The sequence below is a fragment of the Heterodontus francisci genome, chromosome 43 (genome assembly GCF_036365525.1).
Source record: "Heterodontus francisci isolate sHetFra1 chromosome 43, sHetFra1.hap1, whole genome shotgun sequence".
NCBI lineage: Eukaryota > Metazoa > Chordata > Chondrichthyes > Heterodontiformes > Heterodontidae > Heterodontus > Heterodontus francisci.
In genome coordinates this window covers 584,374-607,141 of record NC_090413.1, presented here as the reverse complement: position 1 = coordinate 607,141, position 22,768 = coordinate 584,374, and positions in this window count along the sequence as shown.

Sequence of the window (22,768 nt, the reverse complement as noted above, 5' to 3'; positions counted from 1 at the left end):
GTCAGAGAGTGTCAGGGAGTTTCAGAGAGTTACAGAGTGTCACAGAGTGTCAGAGAGTTTCAGAGAGATTCAGAGTGTGTCAGAGAGTGTCAGAGAGTGTCACAGAGTGACACAGAGTTGCAGAGTGTGTCAGAGAGTGTCCGAGTGTTTCCGAAAGTGTCAGATTCTGTCAGAGAGTGTCAGAGAGTGTCTGAGAATGTCAGAGAGTGTCAGAGTGTTTCAGAGAGTTTCACAGAGTTTCAGAGAGTATCAGAGATTTTCAGAGAGTTTCCGAGATCTTCAGAGAGTGTCAGAGAGTGCAAGAAAGTTTCAGAGAGTGTCACAGAGTGTCGGAGAGTTTCAGAGAGATTCAGAGAGTGTCCGAGAGATTCAGAAAGTGTCAGATAGTGTCAGAGAGTTTCAGAGATCTTCAGAGAGTGTGTGAGAGTGCCAGAGATTGTCAGAGAGTTTCAGAGAGTGTCAGAGAGTGTCAGAGAGTTTCAGAGAGTTTCAGAGAGTTTCAGAGAGTGTCAGAGAGTGTCAGAGAGTTTCAGAGAGTTTCAGAGATCTTCAGAGAGTTTCAGAGAGTTTCTGAGAGCTTCTGAGAGTGTCAGAGAGTGTCAGAGAGTGTCAAAGAGTGTCAGAAATTTTCAGAAAGTGTCAGATAGTGTCAGAGAGTTTCAGAAAGAGTCAGAGAGTGTCAAACAGTGTCAAAGAGTTTCAGAGAGTGTCTGAGAGTGTCAGAGAGTTTCAGTGAGTGTCAGAGAGTTTCAGAGACTTTCTGAGAGTACCAGAGAGTGTCAGAGAGTGTCTGAGAGTGTCAGAGAGTGTCTGAGAGTGTCAGAGAGTTTCAGAGAGTTTCAGAGAGTGTCAGAAAGTTTCAGAGAGTGTCAGAGAGTGTCAGAGAGTTTCAGAGAGTTTCAGAGACCTTCAAAGAGTGTCAGGGAGTGGCAGAGAGTGTCAGAGATTTTCGGAGAGTTTCAGAGAGAGTCAGACAGTGCCTGAGAGCGTCAGAGAGTGTCAAAGCCTTTCAGAGAGTGTCAGAGAGTTTCAGAGAGTTTCAGAGAGTGCCAGAGAGCTTCAGAGAGATTCAGAGAGTGTCAGAGATTGTCAGAGAGTTTCAGAGAGTGTCAGAGAGTGTCAGAGACTGTCAGAGACTGTCTGAGAGATTCAGAGAGTGTCACAGAGTGTCAGAGAGTTTTGGAGAGTGTCACAGAGTGTCAGAGAGTGTCAGAGAGTTTCAGAGAGTTTCAGAGACCTTCAAAGAGTGTCAGGGAGTGGCAGAGAGTGTCAGAGATTTTCAGAGATCTTCAGAGAGTGTCAGAGAGTGCCAGAAAGTTTCAGAGAGTTTCAGGGAGTGTCACAGAGTTTCAGAGAGTGTCAGAGATTTTCAGAGAGTTTCAGAGATCTTCAGAGAATGTCAGTGAGTGCCACAGAGTGTCAGTGAGTGTCAGAGAGTTTCAGAGAGTGTCAGAGAGTGTCAGATGGTTTCAGAGAGTGTCAGAGAGTTTCAGAGAATTTCTGTGAGTGTCAGAGAGTGCCTGAGAGTTTCTGACAGTTTCTGAGTGTGCCGGAGAGTGTCAGAGAGTGTCAGAGTGTTTCAGAGAGTGTCACAGAGTTTCAGAGAGTGTCAGAGATTTTCAGAGAGTTTCAGAGATCTTCAGAGAATGTCAGTGAGTGCCACAGAGTGTCAGTGAGTGTCAGAGTGTTTCAGAGAGTGTCAGAGATTTTCAGAGAGTTTCAGAGATCTTCAGAGAGTGTCAGAGAGTGCCAGAAAGTTTCAGAGAGTGTCACAGAATGTCGGAGAGTTTCAGAGAGATTCAGAGAGTGTCCGAGAGATTCAGAAAGTGTCAGATAGTGTCAGAGAGTTTCAGAATGTGTCAGAGAGTGTCAGAGAGTGTCTGAGAGTGTCAGAGATTGTCAGAGAGTTTCAGAAAGTGTCAGAGAGTGTCAGAGAGTTTCAGAGAGTTTCAGAGAGTGTCAGAGAGTGTCAGAGAGCTTCAGACAGTGTCAGGGAGTGTCAGAGAGTGTCAGAGAGTTTCAGATAGAGTCAGACAGTGTCTGAGATTGTCAAAGAGTGTCAAAGAGTTTCAGAGAGTGTCAGAGAGTGTCAGAGAGCTTCAGAGAGTGTCAGGGAGTGTCAGAGAGTGTCGGAGAGTTTCAGAGAGAGTCAGACAGTGTCTGAGAGTGTCAACGAGTGTCAAAGTGTTTCAGAGGGTGTCAGAGAGTGTCAGAGAGTGTCAGAGAGTTTCAGAGCGTGTCAAAGAGTTTCAGAGAGGTTCTGAGAGTGTCAGAGAGTGCCAGAGAGTTTCTGAGAGTTTCTGAGTGTGTCGAAGTGTGTCTGCGGGAGTCAGAGAGTATCTGAGAGTGTCACAGAGTGTCAGAGAGTGTCAGAGATTTTCAGAGAGTTTCAGAGATGTTCAGAGATTGTCAGAGAGTGTCAGGGAGTTTCAGAGAGTTACAGAGTGTCACAGAGTGTCAGAGAGTTTCAGAGAGATTCAGAGTGTGTCAGAGAGTGTCAGAGAGTGTCACAGAGTGACACAGAGTTGCAGAGTGTGTCAGAGAGTGTCCGAGTGTTTCCGAAAGTGTCAGATTCTGTCAGAGAGTGTCAGAGAGTGTCTGAGAATGTCAGAGAGTGTCAGAGTGTTTCAGAGAGTTTCACAGAGTTTCAGAGAGTATCAGAGATTTTCAGAGAGTTTCCGAGATCTTCAGAGAGTGTCAGAGAGTGCAAGAAAGTTTCAGAGAGTGTCACAGAGTGTCGGAGAGTTTCAGAGAGATTCAGAGAGTGTCCGAGAGATTCAGAAAGTGTCAGATAGTGTCAGAGAGTTTCAGAGATCTTCAGAGAGTGTGTGAGAGTGCCAGAGATTGTCAGAGAGTTTCAGAGAGTGTCAGAGAGTGTCAGAGAGTTTCAGAGAGTTTCAGAGAGTTTCAGAGAGTGTCAGAGAGTGTCAGAGAGTTTCAGAGAGTTTCAGAGATCTTCAGAGAGTTTCAGAGAGTTTCTGAGAGCTTCTGAGAGTGTCAGAGAGTGTCAGAGAGTGTCAAAGAGTGTCAGAAATTTTCAGAAAGTGTCAGATAGTGTCAGAGAGTTTCAGAAAGAGTCAGAGAGTGTCAAACAGTGTCAAAGAGTTTCAGAGAGTGTCTGAGAGTGTCAGAGAGTTTCAGTGAGTGTCAGAGAGTTTCAGAGACTTTCTGAGAGTACCAGAGAGTGTCAGAGAGTGTCTGAGAGTGTCAGAGAGTGTCTGAGAGTGTCAGAGAGTTTCAGAGAGTTTCAGAGAGTGTCAGAAAGTTTCAGAGAGTGTCAGAGAGTGTCAGAGAGTTTCAGAGAGTTTCAGAGACCTTCAAAGAGTGTCAGGGAGTGGCAGAGAGTGTCAGAGATTTTCGGAGAGTTTCAGAGAGAGTCAGACAGTGCCTGAGAGCGTCAGAGAGTGTCAAAGCCTTTCAGAGAGTGTCAGAGAGTTTCAGAGAGTTTCAGAGAGTGCCAGAGAGCTTCAGAGAGATTCAGAGAGTGTCAGAGATTGTCAGAGAGTTTCAGAGAGTGTCAGAGAGTGTCAGAGACTGTCAGAGACTGTCTGAGAGATTCAGAGAGTGTCACAGAGTGTCAGAGAGTTTTGGAGAGTGTCACAGAGTGTCAGAGAGTGTCAGAGAGTTTCAGAGAGTTTCAGAGACCTTCAAAGAGTGTCAGGGAGTGGCAGAGAGTGTCAGAGATTTTCAGAGATCTTCAGAGAGTGTCAGAGAGTGCCAGAAAGTTTCAGAGAGTTTCAGGGAGTGTCACAGAGTTTCAGAGAGTGTCAGAGATTTTCAGAGAGTTTCAGAGATCTTCAGAGAATGTCAGTGAGTGCCACAGAGTGTCAGTGAGTGTCAGAGAGTTTCAGAGAGTGTCAGAGAGTGTCAGATGGTTTCAGAGAGTGTCAGAGAGTTTCAGAGAATTTCTGTGAGTGTCAGATAGTGCCTGAGAGTTTCTGACAGTTTCTGAGTGTGCCGGAGAGTGTCAGAGAGTGTCAGAGTGTTTCAGAGAGTGTCACAGAGTTTCAGAGAGTGTCAGAGATTTTCAGAGAGTTTCAGAGATCTTCAGAGAATGTCAGTGAGTGCCACAGAGTGTCAGTGAGTGTCAGAGTGTTTCAGAGAGTGTCAGAGAGTGTCACAGAGTGACACAGAGTTGCAGAGTGTGTCAGAGAGTGTCCGAGTGTTTCCGAAAGTGTCAGATTCTGTCAGAGAGTGTCAGAGAGTGTCTGAGAATGTCAGAGAGTGTCAGAGTGTTTCAGAGAGTTTCACAGAGTTTCAGAGAGTATCAGAGATTTTCAGAGAGTTTCCGAGATCTTCAGAGAGTGTCAGAGAGTGCAAGAAAGTTTCAGAGAGTGTCACAGAGTGTCGGAGAGTTTCAGAGAGATTCAGAGAGTGTCCGAGAGATTCAGAAAGTGTCAGATAGTGTCAGAGAGTTTCAGAGATCTTCAGAGAGTGTGTGAGAGTGCCAGAGATTGTCAGAGAGTTTCAGAGAGTGTCAGAGAGTGTCAGAGAGTTTCAGAGAGTTTCAGAGAGTTTCAGAGAGTGTCAGAGAGTGTCAGAGAGTTTCAGAGAGTTTCAGAGATCTTCAGAGAGTTTCAGAGAGTGTCAGAAAGTTTCAGAGAGTGTCAGAGAGTTTCAGAGAGTGTCACAGTGTGTCAGAGTGATACAGAGAGATTCAGAGAGTGTCAGAGATTGTCAGAGAGTGTCAGACAGTTTCAGAGAGTTTCAGAGAGTGTCAGAGAGTTTCAGAGAGAGTCAGAGAGCGTCAGAGTGTCAGAGAGTTTCAGAGAGTGTCAGAGAGTTTCAGAGACTTTCTGAGAGTGTCAGAGAGTTCCAGAGAGTTTCTGAGAGTTTCTGAGTGTGTCGGAGCGTGACTGAGAGAGTCAGAGAGTATCTGAGAGTGTCACAGAGTGTCAGAGAGTGTCAGAGATTTTCAGAGAGTTTCAGAGATGTTCAGAGAGTGTCAGAGAGTGTCAGAAAGTTTCAGAGAGAGTCAGAGAGTGTCAGAGAGTTCCAGAGAGTTTCTGAGAGTTTCTGAGTTTGTCGGAGTGTGTCTGAGAGAGTCAGAGAGTATCTGAGAGTGTCACAGAGTGTCACAGAGTGTCAGAGCTTTTCAGAGAGATTCAGAGAGTGTCAGAGAGTGTCACAGAGTGTCATAGAGTTGCAGAGTGTGTCAGAGAGTGTCCGAGAGTTTCAGAAAGAGTCAGATAGTGTCAGAGTTTCAGAAAGATTCAGAGAGTGTCAGAGAGTGTCTGAGAGTGTCAGAGAGTGTCTGAGAGTGTCAGAGTATTTCAGAGAGTGTCACAGAATTTCAGAGAGTGTCAGAGATTTTCAGAGAGTGCCAGAGATCTTCAGAGAGTATCAGAGAGTGCCAGAAAGCTTCAGAGAGAGTCACAGAGTGTCGGAGAGTTTCAGAGAGATTCAGAGAGTGTCCGAGAGATTCAGAAAGTGTCAGATAGTGTCAGAGAGTTTCAGAAAGTGTCACAGAGTGTCAGAGAGTGTCTGAGAGTGTCAGAGAGTGTCAGAGAGTTTCAGAGAGTGTCAGAGAGTGTCAGAGAGTTTCAGAGAATTTCAGAGAGTGTCAGAGAGTTTCAGAGAGTCTCAGATAGTGTCAGAGAGTGTCAGAAAGTGTCTGAGAGTGTCTGAGAGTTTCAGAGAGTGTCAGAGAGTGTCAGAGTGTTTCAGTGAGCTTCTGAGAGTTTCTGAGAGTGTCAAAGAGTGTCAAAGAGTTTCAGAGAGTGTCAGAGATGTTCAGAGAGTGTCAGAGAGTGTCAGGGAGTTTCAGAGAGTTACAGAATGTCACAGAGTGTCAGAGAGTTTCAGAGAGATTCAGAGTGTGTCAGAGAGTGTCACAGAGTGACACAGAGTTGCAGAGTGTGTCAGAGAGTGTCCGAGTGTTTCCGAAAGTGTCAGATTCTGTCAGAGAGTTTCAGAAAGTGTCAGAGAGTGTCAGAGAGTGTCTGAGAATGTCAGAGAGTGTCAGAGTGTTTCAGAGAGTTTCACAGAGTTTCAGAGAGTATCAGAGATTTTCAGAGAGTTTCCGAGATCTTCAGAGAGTGTCAGAGAGTGCGAGAAAGTTTCAGAGAGTGTCACAGAGTGTCGGAGAGTTTCAGAGAGATTCAGAGAGTGTCCGAGAGATTCAGAAAGTGTCAGATAGTGTCAGAGAGTTTCAGAGATCTTCAGAGAGTGTCTGAGAGTGTGTGAGAGTGCCAGAGATTGTCAGAGAGTTTCAGAGAGTGTCAGAGAGTGTCAGAGTTTCAGAGAGTTTCAGAGAGTTTCAGAGAGTGTCAGAGAGTGTCAGAGAGTTTCAGAGAGTTTCAGAGATCTTCAGAGAGTTTCAGAGAGTGTCAGAAAGTTTCAGAGAGTGTCAGAGAGTTTCAGAGAGTGTCACTGTGTGTCAGAGTGATACAGAGAGATTCAGAGAGTGTCAGAGATTGTCAGAGAGTGTCAGACAGTTTCAGAGAGTTTCAGAGAGTGTCAGAGAGTTTCAGAGAGAGTCAGAGAGCGTCAGAGAGTGTCAGAGAGTTTCAGAGAGTGTCAGAGAGTTTCAGAGACTTTCTGAGAGTGTCAGAGAGTTCCAGAGAGTTTCTGAGAGTTTCTGAGTGTGTCGGAGCGTGACTGAGAGAGTCAGAGAGTATCTGAGAGTGTCACAGAGTGTCAGAGAGTGTCAGAGATTTTCAGAGAGTTTCAGAGATGTTCAGAGAGTGTCAGAGAGTGTCAGAAAGTTTCAGAGAGAGTCAGAGAGTGTCAGAGAGTTCCAGAGAGTTTCTGAGAGTTTCTGAGTTTGTCGGAGTGTGTCTGAGAGAGTCAGAGAGTATCTGAGAGTGTCACAGAGTGTCACAGAGTGTCAGAGCTTTTCAGAGAGATTCAGAGAGTGTCAGAGAGTGTCACAGAGTGTCATAGAGTTGCAGAGTGTGTCAGAGAGTGTCCGAGAGTTTCAGAAAGAGTCAGATAGTGTCAGAGTTTCAGAAAGATTCAGAGAGTGTCAGAGAGTGTCTGAGAGTGTCAGAGAGTGTCTGAGAGTGTCAGAGTATTTCAGAGAGTGTCACAGAATTTCAGAGAGTGTCAGAGATTTTCAGAGAGTGCCAGAGATCTTCAGAGAGTATCAGAGAGTGCCAGAAAGTTTCAGAGAGAGTCACAGAGTGTCGGAGAGTTTCAGAGAGATTCAGAGAGTGTCCGAGAGATTCAGAAAGTGTCAGATAGTGTCAGAGAGTTTCAGAAAGTGTCACAGAGTGTCAGAGAGTGTCTGAGAGTGTCAGAGAGTGTCAGAGAGTTTCAGAGAGTGTCAGAGAGTGTCAGAGAGTTTCAGAGAATTTCAGAGAGTGTCAGAGAGTTTCAGAGAGTCTCAGATAGTGTCAGAGAGTGTCAGAAAGTGTCTGAGAGTGTCTGAGAGTTTCAGAGAGTGTCAGAGAGTGTCAGAGTGTTTCAGTGAGCTTCTGAGAGTTTCTGAGAGAGACAGAGAGTTACAAAGAGTTTCAGAGAGTTTCAGAGAGTGTCAGAAAGTTTCAGAGAGTGTCCGAGAGTTTCAGAGAGTTTCAGAGGTTGTCAGAGAGTGTCAGAGAGTTTCAGAAAGCTTCAGAGAGTGTCAGGAAGTGTCAGAGATTGTCAGAGAGTTTCAGAGAGACTCAGACAGTGTCTGAGAGTGTCAAAGAGTGTCAAAGAGTTTCCGAGAGTGTCAGAGAGTGTCAGAGAGTGTCAGAGGCTTTCAGAGAGTGTCAGAGAGTGCCTGAGAGATTCTGACAGTTTCTAAGTGTGCCGGAGAGTGTCAGAGAGTGTCAGAGTGTTTCAGAGAGCGTCACAGAGTTTCAGAGAGTGTCAGAGATTTTCAGAGAGTTTCAGAGATCTTCAGAGTGTGTCAGAGAGTGCCAGAAAGTTTCAGAGAGTGTCACAGAGTGTCGGAGTGTTTCAGAGAGATTCAGAGAGTGTCCGAGAGATTCAGAAAGTGTCAGATAGTGTCTGAGAGTGTCAGAGATTGTCAGACAGTTTCAGAGAGTGTCAGAGAGTGTCAGAGAGTTTCAGAGAGTTTCAGAGAGTGTCAGAGAGTGTCAGAGAGCTTCAGACAGTGTCAGGGAGTGTCAGACAGTTTCAGATAGAGTCAGACAGTGTCTGAGATTGTCAAAGAGTGTCAAAGAGTTTCAAAGAGTGTCAGAGAGTGTCAGAGAGTTTCAGGGAGTGTCAGGGAGTGTCAGAGAGTGTCAGAGAGTTTCAGAGAGTGTCAGACAGTGTCTGAGAGTGTCAAAGAGTGTCAAAGAGTTTCAGAGAGTGTCAGAGAGTGTCAGAGAGTGTCTGAGAGTTTAGGAGAGTGTCGAAGAGTTTCAGAGAGTTTCTGAGAGTGTCAGAGAGTGCCAGAGAGTTTCTGAGAGTTTCTGAGTGTGTCGAAGTGTGTCTGCGGGAGTCAGAGAGTATCTGAGAGTGTCACAGAGTGTCAGACAGTGTCAGAGATTTTCAGAGAGTTTCAGAGATGTTCAGAGAGTGTCAGAGAGTGTCAGAAATTTTCAGAGAGTGTCAGGGAGTTTCAGAGAGTTACAGAGTGTCGCAGAGTGTCAGAGAGTTTCAGAGAGATTCAGAGAGTGTCAGAGAGTGTCAGAGAGTGTCACAGAGTGACACAGAGTTGCAGAGTGTGTCAGAGAGTGTCCGACAGTTTCAGAAAGTGTCAGGTAGTGTCAGAGAGTTTCAGAAAGTGTCAGAGTGTCTGAGAATGTCAGAGAGTGTCAGAGTGTTTCAGAGAGTTTCACAGAGTTTCAGAGAGTGTCAGAGATTTTCAGAGAGTTTCAGAGATCTTCAGAGAGCGTCAGAGAGTGCGAGAAGGTTTCAGAGAGTCTCACAGAGTGTCGGAGAGTTTCAGAGAGATTCAGTGAGTGTCCTAGAGATTCAGAAAGTGTCAGATAGTGTCAGAGAGTTTCAGAGATCTTCAGAGAGTGTCTGAGAGTGTCTGAGAGTGCCAGAGATTGTCAGAGAGCTTCAGAGAGTGTCAGAGAGTGTCTGAGAGTTTCAGAGAGTTTCAGAGAGTGTCAGAGAGTGTCAGAGAGTTTCAGAGAGTTTCACAGAGCTTCAGAAAGTTTCAGAGAGTGTCAGAAAGTTTCAGAGAGTGCCAGAGAGTTTCAGAGAGTGTCACAGAGTGTCAGAGTGATTCAGAGAGATTCAGAGAGTGTCAGAGATTGCCAGAGATTGTCAGACAGTTTCAGAGAGTTTCAGAGAGTGTCACAGAGTTTCAGAGAGAGTCAGTGAGTATCAGAGAGTGTCACATTGTGCCACAGAGTTTCAGAGAGCGTCAGAGAGCGTCAGAGAGTGTCAGAGAGTTTCAGAGAGTGTCAGTGTGTTTCACAAACTTTCTGAGAGTGTCAGAGAGTTCCAGAGGGTTTCTGAGAGTTTCTGAGTGTGTCGGAGTGTGTCTCAGAGAGTCAGAGAGTATCTGAGAGTGTCACAGAGTGTCAGAGTGTGTCAGAAAGTTTCAGAGAGAGTCAGAGAGTGTCAGGGAGTTTCAGAGAGTTTCAGAGAGTGTCACAGAGTGTCAGAGCTTTTCAGAGAGATTCAGAGAGTGTCAGAGAGTGTCACAGAGTGTCATAGAGTTGCAGAGTGTGTCAGAGAGTGTCCGAGAGTTTCAGAAAGAGTCAGATAGTGTCAGAGAGTTTCAGAAAGTGTCAGAGAGTGTCAGAGAGTGTCTGAGAGTGTCAGAGAGTGTCAGAGTCTTTCAGAGAGTGTCACAGAGTTTCAGAGAGTGTCAGAGATTTTCAGAGAGTGCCAGAGATCTTCAGAGAGTGTCAGAGAGTGGCAGAAAGTTTCAGAGAGTGTCAGAGAGTGTCTCAGATTTTCAGAGAGATTCAGAGAGTGTCCGAGAGATTCAGAAAGTGTCAGATAGTGTCAGAGAATTTCAGAGAGTTACAAAGAGTTTCAGAGAGTTTCAGAGAGTGTCAGAAAGTTTCAGAGATTGTCCGAGAGTTTCAGAGAGTTTCAGAGGGTGTCACAGAGTGTCAGAGAGTTTCAGAAAGCTTCAGAGAGTGTCAGGGAGTGTCAGAGAGTGTCAGAGAGTTTCAGAGAGTTTCAGAGAGAGTCAGACAGTGTCTGAGAGTGTAAAAGAGTGTCAAAGAGTTTCAGAGAGTGTCAGAGATGTTCAGAGAGTGTCAGAGAGTGTCAGGGAGCTTCAGAGAGTTACAGAGTGTCACAGAGTGTCAGAGAGTTTCAGAGAGATTCAGAGTGTGTCAGAGAGTGTCAGAGAGTGTCACAGAGTGACACAGAGTTGCAGAGTGTGTCAGAGAGTGTCCGAGTGTTTCCAAAAGTGTCAGATTCTGTCAGAGAGTTTCAGAAAGTGTCAGAGAGTGTCAGAGAGTGTCTGAAAATGTCAGAGAGTGTCAGAGTGTTTCAGAGAGTTTCACAGAGTTTCAGAGAGTATCAGAGATTTTCAGAGAGTTTCCGAGATCTTCAGAGAGTGTCAGAGAGTGCGAGAAAGTTTCAGAGAGTGTCACAGAGTGTCGGAGAGTTTCAGAGAGATTCAGAGAGTGTCCGAGAGATTCAGAAAGTGTCAGATAGTGTCAGAGAGTTTCAGAGATCTTCAGAGAGTGTCTGAGAGTGTGTGAGAGTGCCAGAGATTGTCAGAGTTTCAGAGAGTGTCAGAGAGTGTCAGAGTTTCAGAGAGTTTCAGAGAGTTTCAGAGAGTGTCAGAGAGTGTCAGAGAGTTTCAGAGAGTTTCAGAGATCTTCAGAGAGTTTCAGAGAGTGTCAGAAAGTTTCAGAGAGTGTCAGAGAGTTTCAGAGAGTGTCACTGTGTGTCAGAGTGATACAGAGAGATTCAGAGAGTGTCAGAGATTGTCAGAGAGTGTCAGACAGTTTCAGAGAGTTTCAGAGAGTGTCAGAGAGTTTCAGAGAGAGTCAGAGAGCGTCAGAGAGTGTCAGAGAGTTTCAGAGAGTGTCAGAGAGTTTCAGAGACTTTCTGAGAGTGTCAGAAAGTTCCAGAGAGTTTCTGAGAGTTTCTGAGTGTGTCGGAGCGTGACTGAGAGAGTCAGAGAGTATCTGAGAGTGTCACAGAGTGTCAGAGAGTGTCAGAGATTTTCAGAGAGTTTCAGAGATGTTCAGAGAATGTCAGAGAGTGTCAGAAAGTTTCAGAGAGAGTCAGAGAGTGTCAGAGAGTTCCAGAGAGTTTCTGAGAGTTTCTGAGTTTGTCGGAGTGTGTCTGAGAGAGTCAGAGAGTATCTGAGAGTGTCACAGAGTGTCACAGAGTGTCAGAGCTTTTCAGAGAGATTCAGAGAGTGTCAGAGAGTGTCACAGAGTGTCATAGAGTTGCAGAGTGTGTCAGAGAGTGTCCGAGAGTTTCAGAAAGAGTCAGATAGTGTCAGAGTTTCAGAAAGATTCAGAGAGTGTCAGAGAGTGTCTGAGAGTGTCAGAGAGTGTCTGAGAGTGTCAGAGTATTTCAGAGAGTGTCACAGAATTTCAGAGAGTGTCAGAGATTTTCAGAGAGTGCCAGAGATCTTCAGAGAGTATCAGAGAGTGCCAGAAAGTTTCAGAGAGAGTCACAGAGTGTCGGAGAGTTTCAGAGAGATTCAGAGAGAGTCCGAGAGATTCAGAAAGTGTCAGATAGTGTCAGAGAGTTTCAGAAAGTGTCACAGAGTGTCAGAGAGTGTCTGAGAGTGTCAGAGAGTGTCAGAGAGTTTCAGAGAGTGTCAGAGAGTGTCAGAGAGTTTCAGAGAATTTCAGAGAGTGTCAGAGAGTTTCAGAGAGTCTCAGATAGTGTCAGAGAGTGTCAGAAAGTGTCTGAGAGTGTCTGAGAGTTTCAGAGAGTGTCAGAGAGTGTCAGAGTGTTTCAGTGAGCTTCTGAGAGTTTCTGAGAGTGTCAAAGAGTGTCAAAGAGTTTCAGAGAGTTTCAGAGATGTTCAGAGAGTGTCAGAGAGTGGCAGAAAGTTTCAGAGAGTGTCAGAGAGTGTCAGAGAGTGTCAGAGATTTTCAGAGAGTTTCAGAGATGTTCAGAGAGTGTCAGAGAGTGGCAGAAAGTTTCAGAGAGTGTCAGAGTGTTTCAGTGAGCTTCTGAGAGTTTCTGAGAGTGTCAAAGAGTGTCAAAGAGTTTCAGAGAGTTTCAGAGATGTTCAGAGAGTGTCAGAGAGAGTCAGAGAGTATCTGAGAGTGTCACAGAGTGTCAGAGAGTGTCAGAGATTTTCAGAGAGTTTCAGAGATGTTCAGAGAGTGTCAGAGAGTGGCAGAAAGTTTCAGAGAGTGTCAGAGAGTGTCTCAAATTTTCAGAGAGATTCAGAGAGTGTCCGAGAGATTCAGAAAGTGTCAGATAGTGTCAGAGAATTTCAGAGAGTTACAAAGAGTTTCAGAGAGTTTCAGAGAGTGTCAGAAAGTTTCAGAGATTGTCCGAGAGTTTCAGAGAGTTTCAGAGGGTGTCACAGAGTGTCAGAGAGTTTCAGAAAGCTTCAGAGAGTGTCAGGGAGTGTCAGAGAGTGTCAGAGAGTTTCAGAGAGTTTCAGAGAGAGTCAGACAGTGTCTGAGAGTGTAAAAGAGTGTCAAAGAGTTTCAGAGAGTGTCAGAGATGTTCAGAGAGTGTCAGAGAGTGTCAGGGAGTTTCAGAGAGTTACAGAGTGTCACAGAGTGTCAGAGAGTTTCAGAGAGATTCAGAGTGTGTCAGAGAGTGTCAGAGAGTGTCACAGAGTGACACAGAGTTGCAGAGTGTGTCAGAGAGTGTCCGAGTGTTTCCGAAAGTGTCAGATTCTGTCAGAGAGTTTCAGAAAGTGTCAGAGAGTGTCAGAGAGTGTCTGAGAATGTCAGAGAGTGTCAGAGTGTTTCAGAGAGTTTCACAGAGTTTCAGAGAGTATCAGAGATTTTCAGAGAGTTTCAGAGATCTTCAGAGAGTGTCAGAGAGTGCGAGAAAGTTTCAGAGAGTGTCACAGAGTGTCGGAGAGTTTCAGAGAGATTCAGAGAGTGTCCGAGAGATTCAGAAAGTGTCAGATAGTGTCAGAGAGTTTCAGAGATCTTCAGAGAGTGTCTGAGAGTGTGTGAGAGTGCCAGAGATTGTCAGAGAGTTTCAGAGAGTGTCAGAGAGTGTCAGAGTTTCAGAGAGTTTCAGAGAGTTTCAGAGAGTGTCAGAGAGTGTCAGAGAGTTTCAGAGAGTTTCAGAGATCTTCAGAGAGTTTCAGAGAGTGTCAGAAAGTTTCAGAGAGTGTCAGAGAGTTTCAGAGAGTGTCACTGTGTGTCAGAGTGATACAGAGAGATTCAGAGAGTGTCAGAGATTGTCAGAGAGTGTCAGACAGTTTCAGAGAGTTTCAGAGAGTGTCAGAGAGTGCGAGAAAGTTTCAGAGAGTGTCACAGAGTGTCGGAGAGTTTCAGAGAGATTCAGAGAGTGTCCGAGAGATTCAGAAAGTGTCAGATAGTGTCAGAGAGTTTCAGAGATCTTCAGAGAGTGTCTGAGAGTGTGTGAGAGTGCCAGAGATTGTCAGAGAGTTTCAGAGAGTGTCAGAGAGTGTCAGAGTTTCAGAGAGTTTCAGAGAGTTTCAGAGAGTGTCAGAGAGTGTCAGAGAGTTTCAGAGAGTTTCAGAGATCTTCAGAGAGTTTCAGAGAGTGTCAGAAAGTTTCAGAGAGTGTCAGAGAGTTTCAGAGAGTGTCACTGTGTGTCAGAGTGATACAGAGAGATTCAGAGAGTGTCAGAGATTGTCAGAGAGTGTCAGACAGTTTCAGAGAGTTTCAGAGAGTGTCAGAGAGTTTCAGAGAGAGTCAGAGAGCGTCAGAGAGTGTCAGAGAGTTTCAGAGAGTGTCAGAGAGTTTCAGAGACTTTCTGAGAGTGTCAGAGAGTTCCAGAGAGTTTCTGAGAGTTTCTGAGTGTGTCGGAGCGTGACTGAGAGAGTCAGAGAGTATCTGAGAGTGTCACAGAGTGTCAGAGAGTGTCAGAGATTTTCAGAGAGTTTCAGAGATGTTCAGAGAGTGTCAGAGAGTGTCAGAAAGTTTCAGAGAGAGTCAGAGAGTGTCAGAGAGTTCCAGAGAGTTTCTGAGAGTTTCTGAGTTTGTCGGAGTGTGTCTGAGAGAGTCAGAGAGTATCTGAGAGTGTCACAGAGTGTCACAGAGTGTCAGAGCTTTTCAGAGAGATTCAGAGAGTGTCAGAGAGTGTCACAGAGTGTCATAGAGTTGCAGAGTGTGTCAGAGAGTGTCCGAGAGTTTCAGAAAGAGTCAGATAGTGTCAGAGTTTCAGAAAGATTCAGAGAGTGTCAGAGAGTGTCTGAGAGTGTCAGAGAGTGTCTGAGAGTGTCAGAGTATTTCAGAGAGTGTCACAGAATTTCAGAGAGTGTCAGAGATTTTCAGAGAGTGCCAGAGATCTTCAGAGAGTATCAGAGAGTGCCAGAAAGTTTCAGAAAGAGTCACAGAGTGTCGGAGAGTTTCAGAGAGATTCAGAGAGTGTCCGAGAGATTCAGAAAGTGTCAGATAGTGTCAGAGAGTTTCAGAAAGTGTCACAGAGTGTCAGAGAGTGTCTGAGAGTGTCAGAGAGTGTCAGAGAGTTTCAGACAGTGTCAGAGAGTGTCAGAGAGTTTCAGAGAATTTCAGAGAGTGTCAGAGAGTTTCAGAGAGTCTCAGATAGTGTCAGAGAGTGTCAGAAAGTGTCTGAGAGTGTCTGAGAGTTTCAGAGAGTGTCAGAGAGTGTCAGAGTGTTTCAGTGAGCTTCTGAGAGTTTCTGAGAGTGTCAGAGAGTTACAAAGAGTTTCGGAGAGTTTCAGAGAATGTCAGAAAGTTTCAGAGAGTGTCCGAGAGTTTCAGAGAGTTTCAGAGGTTGTCACAGAGTGTCAGAGAGTTTCAGAAAGCTTCAGAGAGTGTCAGGGAGTGTCAGAGATTGTCAGAGAGTTTCAGAGAGAGTCAGACAGTGTCTGAGAGTGTCAAAGAGTGTCAAAGAGTTTCCGAGAGTGTCAGAGAGTGTCAGAGAGTGTCAGAGGCTTTCAGAGAGTGTCAGAGAGTGCCTGAGAGATTCTGACAGTTTCTGAGTGTGCCGGAGAGTGTCAGAGAGTGTCAGAGTGTTTCAGAGAGCGTCACAGAGTTTCAGAGAGTGTCAGAGATTTTCAGAGAGTTTCAGAGATCTTCAGAGTGTGTCAGAGAGTGCCAGAAAGTTTCAGAGAGTGTCACAGAGTGTCGGAGTGTTTCAGAGAGATTCAGAGAGTGTCCGAGAGATTCAGAAAGTGTCAGATAGTGTCTGAGAGTGTCAGAGATTGTCAGACAGTTTCAGAGAGTGTCAGAGAGTGTCAGAGAGTATCAGAGAGTTTCAGAGAGTGTCAGAGAGTGTCAGAGAGCTTCAGACAGTGTCAGGGAGTGTCAGACAGTTTCAGATAGAGTCAGACAGTGTCTGAGATTGTCAAAGAGTGCCAAAGAGTTTCAAAGAGTGTCAGAGAGTGTCAGAGAGTTTCAGGGAGTGTCAGGGAGTGTCAGAGAGTGTCAGAGAGTTTCAGAGAGTGTCAGACAGTGTCTGAGAGTGTCAAAGAGTGTCAAAGAGTTTCAGAGAGTGTCAGAGAGTGTCAGAGAGTGTCTGAGAGTTTAAGAGAGTGTCGAAGAGTTTCAGAGAGTTTCTGAGAGTGTCAGAGAGTGCCAGAGAGTTTCTGAGAGTTTCTGAGTGTGTCGAAGTGTGTCTGCGGGAGTCAGAGAGTATCTGAGAGTGTCACAGAGTGTCAGACAGTGTCAGAGATTTTCAGAGAGTTTCAGAGATGTTCAGAGAGTGTCAGAGAGTGTCAGAAAGTTTCAGAGAGTGTCAGAGAGTGTCAGGGAGTTTCAGAGAGTTACAGAGTGTCGCAGAGTGTCAGAGAGTTTCAGAGAGATTCAGAGACTGTCAGAGAGTGTCAGAGAGTGTCACAGAGTGACACAGAGTTGCAGAGTGTGTCAGAGAGTGTCCGAGAGTTTCAGAAAGTGTCAGGTAGTGTCAGAGAGTTTCAGAAAGTGTCAGATAGTGTCAGAGAGTTTCAGAGATCTTCAGAGAGTGTCTGAGAGTGTCTGAGAGTGCCAGAGATTGTCAGAGAGTTTCAGAGAGTGTCAGAGAGTGTCTGAGAGTTTCAGAGAGTTTCAGAGAGTGTCAGAGAGTGTCAGAGAGTTTCAGAGAGTTTCACAGAGCTTCAGAAAGTTTCAGAGAGTGTCAGAAAGTTTCAGAGAGTGCCAGAGAGTTTCAGAGAGTGTCACAGAGTGTCAGAGTGATTCAGAGAGATTCAGAGAGTGTCAGAGATTGCCAGAGATTGTCAGACAGTTTCAGAGAGTTTCAGAGAGTGTCACAGAGTTTCAGAGAGAGTCAGTGAGTGTCAGAGAGTGTCAAATTGTGCCACAGAGTTTCAGAGAGTGTCAGAGAGTTTCAGAGAGTGTCAGTGTGTTTCACAAACTTTCTGAGAGTGTCAGAGAGTTCCAGAGGGTTTCTGAGAGTTTCTGAGTGTGTTGGAGTGTGTCTCAGAGAGTCAGAGAGTATCTGAGAGTGTCACAGAGTGTCAGAGTGTGTCAGAAAGTTTCAGAGAGAGTCAGAGAGTGTCAGGGAGTTTCAGAGAGTTTCAGAGAGTGTCACAGAGTGTCAGAGCTTTTCAGAGAGATTCAGAGAGTGTCAGAGAGTGTCACAGAGTGTCATAGAGTTGCAGAGTGTGTCAGAGAGTGTCCGAGAGTTTCAGAAAGAGTCAGATAGTGTCAGAGAGTTTCAGAAAGTGTCAGAGAGTGTCAGAGAGTGTCTGAGAGTGTCAGAGAGTGTCAGAGTCTTTCAGAGAGTGTCACAGAGTTTCAGAGAGTGTCAGAGATTTTCAGAGAGTGCCAGAGATCTTCAGAGAGTGTCAGAGTGTGCCAGAAAGTTTCAGAGAGTGTCAGAGAGTGTCTCAGATTTTCAGAGAGATTCAGAGAGTGTCCGAGAGATTCAGAAAGTGTCAGATAGTGTCAGAGAATTTCAGAGAGTTACAAAGAGTTTCAGAGAGTTTCAGAGAGTGTCAGAAAGTTTCAGAGATTGTCCGAGAGTTTCAGAGTGTTTCAGAGGGTGTCACAGAGTGTCAGAGAGTTTCAGAAAGCTTCAGAGAGTGTCAGGGAGTGTCAGAGAGTGTCAGAGAGTTTCAGAGAGTTTCAGAGAGAGTCAGACAGTGTCTGAGAGTGTCAGAGGGTTTCAGAGAGTGTCAGAGAGTTTCAGAGAATTTCTGAGAGTGTCAGAGAGTGCCTGAGAGTTTCTGACAGTTTCTGAGTGTGCCGGAGAGTGTCAGAGATTGTCAGAGTGTTTCAGAGTGTGTCACAGAGTTTCAGAGAGTGTCAGAGATTTTCAGAGAGTTTCAGAGATCTTCAGAGTGTGTCAGAGAGTGCCAGAAAGTTTCCGAGTGTGTCACAGAGTGTCGGAGTGTTTCAGAGAGATTCAGAGAGTGTCCGAGAGATTCAGAAAGTGTCAGGTAGTGTCAGAGAGTTTCAGAAAGTGTCAGAGAGTGTCAGAGAGTGTCTGAGAGTGTCAGAGATTGTCAGACAGTTTCAGAGAGTGTCAGAGAGTGTCAGAGAGTTTCAGAGAGTTTCAGAGAGTGTCAGAGAGTGTCAGAGAGCTTCAGACAGTGTCAGGGTGTGTCAGAGAGTTTCAGATAGAGTCAGACAGTGTCTGAGATTGTCAAAGAGTGTCAAAGAGTTTCAAAGAGTGTCAGAGAGTGTCAGAGAGTTTCAGGGAGTGTCAGGGAGTGTCAGAGAGTGTCAGAGAGTTTCAGAGAGTGTCAGACAGTGTCTGAGAGTGTCAAAGAGTGTCAAAGAGTTTCAGAGAGTGTCAGAGAGTGTCAGAGAGTGTCTGAGAGTTCAAGAGAGTGTCGAAGAGTTTCAGAGAGTTTCTGAGAGTGTCAGAGAGTGCCAGAGAGTTTCTGAGAGTTTCTGAGTGTGTCGAAGTGTGTCTGCGGGAGTCAGAGAGTATCTGAGAGTGTCACAGAGTGTCAGACAGTGTCAGAGATTTTCAGAGAGTTTCAGAGATGTTCAGAGAGTGTCAGAGAGTGTCAGAAAGTTTCAGAGAGTGTCAGAGAGTGTCAGGGAGTTTCAGAGAGTTACAGAGTGTCGCAGAGTGTCAGAGAGTTTCAGAGAGATTCAGAGAGTGTCAGAGAGTGTCAGAGAGTGTCACAGAGTGACACAGAGTTGCAGAGTGTGTCAGAGAGTTTCCGAGAGTTTCAGAAAGTGTCAGGTAGTGTCAGAGAGTTTCAGAAAGTGTCAGAGAGTGTCTGAGAATGTCAGAGAGTGTCAGAGTGTTTCAGAGAGTTTCACAGAGTTTCAGAGAGTGTCAGAGATTTTCAGAGAGTTTCAGAGATCTTCAGAGAGCGTCAGAGAGTGCGAGAAGGTTTCAGAGAGTCTCACAGAGTGTCGGAGAGTTTCAGAGAGATTCAGTGAGTGTCCTAGAGATTCAGAAAGTGTCAGATAGTGTCAGAGAGTTTCAGAGATCTTCAGAGAGTGTCTGAGAGTGTCTGAGAGTGCCAGAGATTGTCAGAGAGTTTCAGAGAGTGTCAGAGACTGTCTGAGAGTTTCAGAGAGTTTCAGAGAGTGTCAGAGAGTGTCAGAGAGTTTCAGAGAGTTTCACAGAGCTTCAGAAAGTTTCAGAGAGTGTCAGAAAGTTTCAGAGAGTGCCAGAGAGTTTCAGAGAGTGTCACAGAGTGTCAGAGTGATTCAGAGAGATTCAGAGATTGTCAGAGATTGCCAGAGATTGTCAGACAGTTTCAGAGAGTTTCAGAGAGTGTCACAGAGTTTCAGAGAGAGTCAGTGAGTGTCAGAGAGTGTCAAATTGTGTCACAGAGTTTCAGAGAGCGTCAGAGAGGGTCAGAGAGTGTCAGAGAGTTTCAGAGAGTGTCAGTGTGTTTCACAAACTTTCTGAGAGTGTCAGAGAGTTCCAGAGGGTTTCTGAGAGTTTCTGAGTGTGTCGGAGTGTGTCTCAGAGAGTCAGAGAGTATCTGAGAGTGTCACAGAGTGTCAGAGTGTGTCAGAAAGTTTCAGAGAGAGTCAGAGAGTGTCAGGGAGTTTCAGAGAGTTTCGGAGAGTGACACAGAGTGTCAGAGCTTTTCAGAGAGATTCAGAGAGTGTCAGAGAGTGTCACAGAGTGTCATAGAGTTGCAGAGTGTGTCAGAGAGTGTCCGAGAGTTTCAGAAAGAGTCAGATAGTGTCAGAGAGTTTCAGAAAGTGTCAGAGAGTGTCAGAGAGTGTCTGAGAGCGTCAGAGAGTGTCAGAGTCTTTCAGAGAGTGTCACAGAGTTTCAGAGAGTGTCAGAGATTTTCAGAGAGTGCCAGAGATCTTCAGAGAGTGTCAGAGAGTGCCAGAAAGTTTCAGAGAGTGTCAGAGAGTGTCTCAGATTTTCAGAGAGATTCAGAGAGTGTCCGAGAGATTCAGAAAGTGTCAGATAGTGTCAGAGAATTTCAGAGAGTTACAAAGAGTTTCAGAGAGTTTCAGAGAGTGTCAGAAAGTTTCAGAGATTGTCCGAGAGTTTCAGAGAGTTTCAGAGGGTGTCACAGAGTGTCAGAGAGTTTCAGAAAGCTTCAGAGAGTGTCAGGGAGTGTCAGAGAGTGTCAGAGAGTTTCAGAGAGTTTCAGAGAGAGTCAGACAGTGTCTGAGAGTGTCAAAGAGTGTCAAAGAGTTTCAGAGAGTGTCAGAGAGTGTCAGAGAGTGTCAGAGGGTTTCAGAGAGTGTCAGAGAGTTTCAGAGAATTTCTGAGAGTGTCAGAGAGTGCCTGAGAGTTTCTGACAGTTTCTGAGTGTGCCGGAGAGTGTCAGAGAGTGTCAGAGTGTTTCAGAGTGTGTCACAGAGTTTCAGAGAGTGTCAGAGATTTTCAGAGAGTTTCAGAGATCTTCAGAGAGTGTCAGTGAGTGCCACAGAGTGTCAGTGAGTGTCAGAGAGTTTCAGAGAGTGTCAGAGATTTTCAGAGAGTTTCAGAGATCTTCAGAGAGTGTCAGAGTGTGCCAGAAAGATTCAGAGAGTGTCACGGAGTGTCGGAGAGTTTCAGAGAGATTCAGAGAGTGTCCGAGAGATTCAGAAAGTGTCAGATAGTGTCAGAGAGTTTCAGAAAGTGTCAGAGAGTGTCAGAGAGTGTCTGAGAGTGTCAGAGATTGTCAGAGAGTTTCAGAGAGTGTCAGAGAGTGTCAGAGAGTTTCAGAGAGTTTCAGAGGGTGTCACAGAGTGTCAGAGAGTTTCAGAAAGCTTCAGAGAGTGTCAGGGAGTGTCAGAGATTGTCAGAGAGTTTCAGATAGAGTCAGACAGTGTCTGAGATTGTCAAAGAGTGTCAAAGAGTTTCAGAGAGTGTCAGAGAGTTTCAGAGAGTTTCAGGGACTGTCAGAGAGTGTCAGAGTGTTTCGGAGAGAGTCAGACAGTGTCACAGAGTGTCAAAGAGTGTCAAAGAGTTTCAGAGAGTTTCAGAGAGTGTCGGAGAGTTTCAGAGAGTTTCAGAGAGTGTCAAGGAGTTTCAGAAATTTTCTGAGAATGTCAGAGAGTGCCAGAGAGTTTCTGAGAGTTTCTGAGTGTGTCGAAGTGTGTCTGCGGGAGTCAGAGAGTATCTGAGAGTGTCACAGAGTGTCAGAGAGTGTCAGAGATTTTCAGAGAGTTTCAGAGATGTTCAGAGAGTGTCAGAGAGTGTCAGAAAGTTTCAGAGAGTTTCAGAGAGTGTCAGGGAGTTTCAGAGAGATTCAGAGAGTGTCAGAGAGTGTCACAGAGTGACACAGAGTTGCAGAGTGTGTCAGAGAGTGTCCGAGAGTTTCAGAAAGTGTCAGATACTGTCAGAGAGTTTCAGAAAGTGTCAGAGAGTGTCTGAGAATGTCAGAGTGATTCAGAGAGATTCAGAGTTTCAGAGAGTGTCAGAGATTTTCAGAGAGTTTCAGAGATCTTCAGAGAGTGTCAGATAGTGCGAGAAAGTTTCAGAGAGTGTCACAGAGTGTCACAGAGTTTCAGAAAGCTTCAGAGAGTGTCAGGAAGTGTCAGAGAGTGTCAGAGAGTTTCAGAGAGTTTCAGAGAGTTTCAGACAGTGTCTGAGAGTGTCAAAGAGTGTCAAAGAGTTTCAGAGAGTGTCAGAGAGTTTCAGAGAATTTCTGACAGTGTCAGATAGTGCCTGAGAGTTTCTGACTGTTTCTGAGTGTGCCGGAGAGTGTCAGAGAGTGTCACTGTGTTTCAGAGTGTGTCACAGAGTTTCAGAGAGTGTCAGAGATTTTCAGAGAGTTTCAGAGATCTTCAGAGAGTGTCAGTGAGTGCCACAGAGTATCAGTGAGTGTCAGAGAGTTTCAGAGAGTGTCAGAGATTTTCAGAGAGTTTCAGAGATCTTCAGAGAGTGTCAGAGTGTGCCAGAAAGATTCAGAGAGTGTCACGGAGTGTCGGAGAGTTTCAGAGAGATTCAGAGAGTGTCCGAGAGATTCAGAAAGTGTCACATAGTGTCAGAGAGTTTCAGAAAGTGTCAGAGAGTGTCAGAGAGTGTCTGAGAGTGTCAGAGATTGTCAGAGAGTTTCAGAGAGTGTCACAGAGTGTCAGAGAGTTTCAGAGAGTTTCAGAGAGTGTCAGAGAGTGTCAGAGAGCTTCAGACAGTGTCAGGGAGTGTCAGAGAGTGTCAGAGAGTTTCAGATAGAGTCAGACAGTGTCTGAGATTGTCAAAGAGTGTCAAAGAGTTTCAGAGAGTGTCAGAGAGTTTCAGAGAGTGTCAGGGACTGTCAGAGAGTGTCAGAGTGTTTCGGAGAGAGTCAGACAGTGTCACAGAGTGTCAAAGAGTGTCAAAGACTTTCAGAGAGTGTCAGAGAGTGTCGGAGAGTTTCAGAGAGTTTCAGAGAGTGTCAAGGAGTTTCAGAAATTTTCTGAGAATGTCAGAGAGTGCCAGAGAGTTTCTGAGAGTTTCTGAGTGTGTCGAAGTGTGTCTGCGGGAGTCAGAGAGTATCTGAGAGTGTCAGAGAGTGTCAGAGAGTGTCAGAGATTTTCAGAGAGTTTCAGAGATGTTCAGAGAGTGTCAGAGAGTGCCAGAAAGTTTCAGAGAGTGTCAGAGAGTGTCAGGGAGTTTCAGAGAGATTCAGAGAGTGTCAGAGAGTGTCACAGAGTGACACAGAGTTGCAGAGCGTGTCAGAGAGTGTCCGAGAGTTTCAGAAATTGTCAGATACTGTCAGAGAGTTTCAGAAAGTGTCAGAGAGTGTCAGAGAGTGTCTGAGAATGTCAGAGTGATTCAGAGAGATTCAGAGTTTCAGAGAGTGTCAGAGATATTCAGAGAGTTTCAGAGATCTTCAGAGAGTGTCAGATAGTGCGAGAAAGTTTCAGAGAGTGTGACAGAGTGTCGGAGAGTTTCAGAGAGATTCAGAGAGTGTCCGAGAGATTCAGAAAGTGTCAGATAGTGTCAGAGAGTTTCAGAGATCTTCAGAGTGTGTCTGAGAGTGTCTGAGAGTGCCAGAGATTGTCAGAGAGTTTCAGAGAGTGTCAGTGAGTGTCAGAGAGTTTCAGAGAGTTTCAGAGAGTGTCAGAGAGTGTCAGAGAGTTTCAGAGAGTTTCAGAGAGCTTCAGAGAGTTTCAGAGAGTGTCAGAAACTTTCAGAGAGTGTCAGAGAGTTTCAGAGAGTGTCACAGAGTGTCAGAGTGATTCAGAGAGATTCAGAGAATGTCAGAGATTGTCAGATAGTTTCAGAGAGAGTCAGTGAATGTCTGAGTGTGTCTGAGAGAGCCAGAGATTGTCAGAGAGTTTCAGAGAGTGGCAGAGAGTGGCAGAGAGTTTCAGAGAGTTTCAGAGAGTTTCAGAGAGTGTCAGAGAGTTTCAGAGAGTTTCAGACAGCTTCAGAGAGTTTCAGAGAGTGTCAGAAAGTTTCAGAGAGTGTCAGAGAGTTTCAGAGAGTGTCACAGAGTGTCAGAGTGATTCAGAGAGATTCAGAGAGT